A 6,269-nucleotide genomic window follows, 5' to 3' on the forward strand; every position below is an offset into this window, starting at 1 on the left:
AAGGAAGGGAGGAAGGAAGGAAGGAAGGAAGGAAGGAAGGAAGGAAGGAAGGAAGGAAGGAAGGAAGGAAGGAGAGAACAAATGAACAGTCCATCCGGGACCTCACACAACCCTATTTCCCTCAGAAATAAATAATTTCATTTAGAATAAAACGTCTCCTTTGTAGCCACCACAGCTCTGAATCTCTGTTAAGCTAACACCAGTTACTGTAAAACTGTGCAATTTCTAGGCTCTCAACTTCTGAACCTATAGTGAACAGGAAACCACATGGTGGTGCAAGCTTTGCCCTTGATGTGTGGTTGAGGAGGATGAGAACTTCTACAGCCTCAGCTGCGTAGAAAGTTTGAGGCTACATAAGACCCTGTCTCAAACTAACAGAACAAGCAGGACGTGTGTGAAAGAGCCCTCTGCTACTTAGACTCCAGCAAACCCACAGTCCTCTGTCCTAAAGGGTGTCCTGTTAGAGGCCTGTGGCTAGACCCAGTCTGTTCTCATCAACCAGCTGGCTAGGGTTTCTGATCTTCTCACGGTAAGAGCAATTAGCAGCTTGCCGTCTTCCCTTGACTTAAACGTAAGGTAAGATGACCTCAGCCAGTTCACCTATAGCTGCTCAAGTTGTCCCCACATCTCATCCACGCCAGGCTTTTCTGTACCACACCATGAGAAGAATGTCTATGAAGGCACAGTGAAATTGTAAAGAGTTAATTTGGGCGAGAAACGACTCGTGCATTAGCGAACATCAGACAAAAAGAGGCTTCATCTGTTGAAACCAAAGCGTCAGAGCCAGGGGTTGCTAGGAAGATTACAAAACTCAAAGAAACGCTTCTTGATTTCTATGCTGGTGCACGCTTGTAATCAGCACTGTTGAGGCACAAGTTCAAGACCAGTCAGGTATACTTAGTGAGCTCTGGCTCTGCCTGGGTGCCGACAGTGAAATTCTCTCTCAGGAAGGTGGTAGAGGTGAATTATTGGAGTGGTTGCTGTATGCTCTATTGGTCAGCTTCCTGGTGCTGTGACAAAATACCTGTAAACTCAATTTGCATAAGCACACAATGGGTACACAATGAGCACACAGTGGGCTGCCTCCATTCAGAGTCAAAGAACCACAAACTGAATATTCTTTTAAAAGAAAATTCTTTTTTTTTAAAAAAAAAAATTGTAATTGAACTGAACATATACCAAGCTCCCTGCCCTAACATACTTTTGGTTTAGGTTTTCTGAGGTTTGGATTTTGGGTTTTGGAGTTTTTTTTTTTTTTTTTTTTTTTGGGGGGGGGGTGTTGGTTGGTTGGTTAGTTGGTTGTTGTTTATTTAGTTTTTGAAAGGAAGAGACTGTAACAAGTTTCCTTACAACTGGAAAGAGGGGAGTTCCATAAGAGCTTTAGCTCAATAGTAAGTTTGAATCTATCCTGGGCTACACGGAGATCTACTTAGAAATTATTAATTAATTAATTAATTAAAACACAAATAATTTAAAAAGAAAAGAAAGGTGTAAATGAAGGCTCTGGATCTCATACAAACGTATGAGATTGGCATATATATGCAAATTTCCATTAACTTCAAAACAAGGAAAACATACCTTAACAGAGTATTGAATGAGTTGGCAAGCAAACCAAACACTTCATTTTTAATGTAAGTATAATCCCACAAGTTAAAATGCAAACCAAAACCAAAAGGAAACCCCCACCCTCTTCGTGCGCTGCTTTTCTTTCTGTACTGCGCCTCTGTTCTTTGTCGCAGTCCGCTTGCTTCCATCCTTCTGCGTGAATCCTACCCCACCCCTACCCGACAACCCTCCACCCATTTCTGAAAGTCTATTGTTATAGCCAGTGTTTACAAGCTGGGGACCTGGTTCTTCACCTTCTAAGCTGGGGTTTCAACAAACATGAACTCTAGGCCCCATTTTTGAACTAGAAAAAGAGAATGGTGGGAAGGAGCGCATGCGCAGACACAACATCGCCACCAGCGGGTGCAGCCGGCACTGCACTCTTGATTCACTGTTCTCTTCAGGGCCTGATTCAGGGAAGAGTCTAGCAATGGTTCATTTCAAAACGTGCGTTTGCATGGGGGACCATTGATTGCGCTATTCCTACCTACGCAGAGCCACCCAGTCCCCAGAAATCTGTATCCTAGATTGCCTGCTAAATGGATGGACAGGATTTATGCCTTCCAACTTGGCGTTGAACTCCTGTCAGAGTTGGGGTTTAGCTTGCTTAAGCCATGGGAGGGCAGCTCAGACCCACACTGTTTCTTGATGGAAAGACCTTTTTCTACTTTGGTCTGGGCAATACTTTTTTCTGCCATGAAAGATTTTTAATTAAAATATTTCATTGTGTATTCTATGCTTTTAAAACCTTAACTATCTATGACACATTACTTTCTTTGTACAAGAATACACTGGCCTGACACCAGCAAAAGTGAATTGTATTTTTCTTGTCATATGTGTTCTAATAAACTTGAGCTTTGCTGGTGTGTGTGTGTGTGTGTGTGTGTGTGTGTTTACATTTAAGTAGTTTCTTAACCAATAGCCAGCAATGCAGATCAATTATATTTCCACTCCTACTGATTGTCTTACTTAGGGTTCTATTGTGAAGAGGCACCATGACCACAACAACTTTTACGAAGGGAAACATTTAGTTGGGGCTGGCTTGCAGTTTCAGATTCCATGTCACCGTGGTGGGAAACATGGTGGCATTCAGGTAGACATGGTGCTGGAGAAGGATCCAAGAGTTCTACATCTTGATCCACAGACAGCAGGACGTGACAGGGACACACTCACCAGGCTTGAACGTCTGAGACCTCAAAGCTCACCCCCTAGTGAGACACACCTCCTCCAACAATGCTACACCTCCTCATAGTGCCAGTCCCTTTGGGCCTATGGGGGCCACTTTTAAAGATTTATTTATTTATCATATGTAAGTACACTGTAGCTGTCTTCAGACACTCCAGAAGAGGGCGACAGATCTTGTTAAGGATGGTTGTGAGCCACCATGTGGTTGCTGGGATTTGAACTCTGCACCTTTGGAAGAGCAGTTGGGTGCTCTTACCCACTGAGACATCTTACCAGCCCCGGGGGCCACTTTTATTCAAACCATCACTCCTGTCACAGTGGCTATCTCTCCTGTTTAGAGTTCATGCTGCAGGTGCACAGCTTCCATTACTGTAACAGCTTCTGCTTATTAGTCTTTTGCTACTTAAGTGATGTCTGACTAAAACTCTCAAGAATTTCCCCGCAGGCATTGATCATAGCAACTCATGGTGCTCTGGCCACAAGAGCCCCTTTCATAGCTGCTCAGCCGCTGGGTGGCCACGAGACTGGTTTTCCTCAGCACCACTGCTTTTCAACGACTGTGAAATTCAATGCTCTACAGATCTGTTTTGCATTTTTCTAAACATTTTTCAGCTTTTGTCTTTTTTTTTCCCCCAGTGCTGGTGACTCAGGACCCAGGTAAGTGCTTAAGTATATGCCCTGCCTGGGAATATCCCAGCGTGTATTGGTGGGTTGACTGCTAAAACAAATAAAACAAAACAAAGAAATCAAAACAAAGAACAACAACAAAACATGAAGAAATGCTATTCCAAGCAGCACTGTAAGACAATCTATGTGTCTGCAGTATGCCATAGTGCTCTACGAAGTAGCCCCCATATTTGTGACCAGACATTTTTGAAAAAGCAAAACTTGAGGTCTTGTCCAAATCTTTTATACTCAAATCCATCCATATGCAACATTATAGCCATCTTAACCATAACCATGGCCCCCTCCCCAGTGGCTACTGCTCTAACTATCGTGCCTCACCCTCCAGAAGCCTCAGGCAATACTGTCCTACCTCTGCAGGCCAGACTCTGCCATAGGGACCTGTCACTGTATGGCTATAAGTTGTGGTAGTGGACCATGATAAACTATAACTTCAGCTGTCGTCGCACATCTGGTTGGCTGTTACAGCACAGCTGTGTCACGGCTATTTCTTGTGAAGTAAACAGCACCAAACTCTCCCACTGTGCTCTTTTCCTGGAAGTTCACCATCAATGTCACCCGGTTTGTCATGAATCTCATAAAGCCATCACTGGTCCTGTCAGGACTATTCGGGGTGGGTATACTTCAGCAACTAATCTATTGCAATACTGTTTTCCTTTACTACTTTAACACGTCTGCCTCCCGTGGTTTCCCTGTGGATTTCACAGGGTCAATTTGACCTCCTCTTCTGATTCAAGTACAATATAAACTTCATCACTCAAACCTCATTTCTAGTGTAGACAAAACTAATACCTTGGGTACCATTTTGAATTTTGCAATCAGAATAAACAAACAAAAAGATATGTTGTACAGGGCCAGCGAGATGTCTTAGTAAATAAAGACAGTTGCTGACAAGCCTGAGGACATCTATCCAATCCGAGGGTCCACATGGCAGATGGAGAGAACCATAGGCTATCCTCTGACCTCCATCATACATGCAACATGGTGCATGCACACACACACCAGAGGGGGGCGATTTCTGGTTTTGTTGGAAACCCAGTCGTATTATGTGATGTTTTTCTGGAAACTGTCTTATGAGAGGACGTTGTGCTGAGAAGCGACACGTGGTCTTTTCTGGAAGCTGCCTGGTGACAGGGCCTGTGACGTTTTGCTGGAGCGGATGCTTGAGAGGACATGTGATGTTTGGAGTGAGTATAAGGATAACCCAGCAGACCATGGATGATGCTCTGGCCTTGGCTCACCTTGCTGGTCTTTGTTGGACTTCAGTGATCTGGTCTTCACTGACAGCACTCTGGCATTGGGTCACCTTGCTTTCTTCTCTCATCTTCATCATAAGAGACAAACACAACAAAGATCCTCTGGTGGTGTTCTGACTGCTGGCTGCTTCATGCTGATCAGCGGAGCTTTGCAGTTTCTTCTGGATCTAGTTGCTACTGTTGATTCACGTTTGATGTTTTGCTAGTGGACTGGGCTGAAGACAAGAAGATTAGAATCACCCCAAAGAACTACTTCTAAACAGGTCCACGCCCCCCTTGTTATATTAGCCATCTTCCTCCCCTACCTCAGGTTGGTGGGCTATAAGGGAGGTTGAAATGTTTAAGAACCCTTACTAAAGTAGGTTTTGAAAAATATAAGTAAGAGAGAGAGAGAGAGAGAGAGAGAGAGAGAGAGAGAGAGAGAGAGAGAGAGGATAATATGTAACTAAAAATAGTTACCAACCAAGCAAGAGAGGACAGTTTCTAAGTCTGCATCACAAATTCCCTTCTGCCCTCAAGACCCAGCATAATCATATCTTTGAGGATGCTGGCATCAAGACAGACTGCACATGTGCCTTTGGTATGACTAAGAAGAAAATTCTAGACTTTGTTCTTGTCAACATTCTCTGAACACCACACTAAAGAATTACCGACATGGTGACTGTACTTTATCAGGCAATGTAAGCCAACTAATGGTAGCTTAGAGTACGGGAAGATGTATACATTTACATGGGGATCTGACACGCACACAGGCAAAACAGCATTCACATAAAATAACTTAAATAAGTAGAAGAATTGTCATCAAGTATGGTGGTACATACCTGTAATCAGAGCACTGGATGGCTGAGAGAGGAAGGCTGAGAATTTGACAGCATCCTGGAATACATAGATACATTTATTTATCTCAAAATAAATAAATAATAATTTAATTAATTAATTAAAAATGAAAGCAAAGTCATAAGGGGCTATGATGGCCGCTAGCTGTAACTCAGGGTTTTCATAACCCTGAATATGTATGTCTTCCTCATTCTCTACAGTTTTTGCCTGAGTCCCTGGAGCAAAGCTTTTCACTTTGATAGTCACTGACAGAGAGTTGTCAAGGTCAAGAGAAGGTGTTGGCCTTTACCCTTGGGCACTCGGGGGCCTCTGCAAAAGACAGTCAAATGAAGTGTCTGTGTTTGGTGCTTATGTATTCTGATGCAATTCCTCGATATATATATATATATATATTCAACATACAAAGTTATTCTTGGTTATTCTTGGTTACAAAATTATTTGTGATGTATGTGAGCACAAAGAACACTATTTGACAATGAAAGCAGATGCCTCAGCTCTAGGATTAAGATCGTAGGGCCTCTGCAGGACAGTGGGGCACTAGAACTGGAAGGGAAGTCTTGGAGATACTTCTGCACTGTCAGTAAAACCTCTGTCTCTCTGTCTCTGTCTCTGTCTCTGTCTCTGTGTGTGTGTGTGTGTGTGTGTGTGTGTGAGAGAGAGAGAGAGAGAGAGAGAGAGAGAGAGAGAGAGAGAGAGAGAACC

General features: G+C 43.3%; 1 long non-coding RNA gene across 1 annotated transcript in view; it reads right to left on the reverse strand.

The window, feature by feature from the left end:
* Window positions 1–3,313: 3,313 nt before the first annotated feature.
* The window catches only part of LOC115063854, a 10,888-nt gene continuing 7,932 nt past the window's right edge, over window positions 3,314–6,269 (reverse strand). Inside the window, exons 2-3 of the long non-coding RNA XR_003843725.1 lie at window positions 5,552–5,606; window positions 3,314–4,945 (exon numbers count right to left, since the gene is read on the reverse strand). This is a non-coding gene — a long non-coding RNA (uncharacterized LOC115063854). The remainder of the gene's footprint in view (window positions 4,946–5,551; window positions 5,607–6,269) is intronic.

This window comes from Mus pahari, chromosome 4 (genome assembly GCF_900095145.1).
Source record: "Mus pahari chromosome 4, PAHARI_EIJ_v1.1, whole genome shotgun sequence".
NCBI classification, from domain to species: domain Eukaryota; kingdom Metazoa; phylum Chordata; class Mammalia; order Rodentia; family Muridae; genus Mus; species Mus pahari.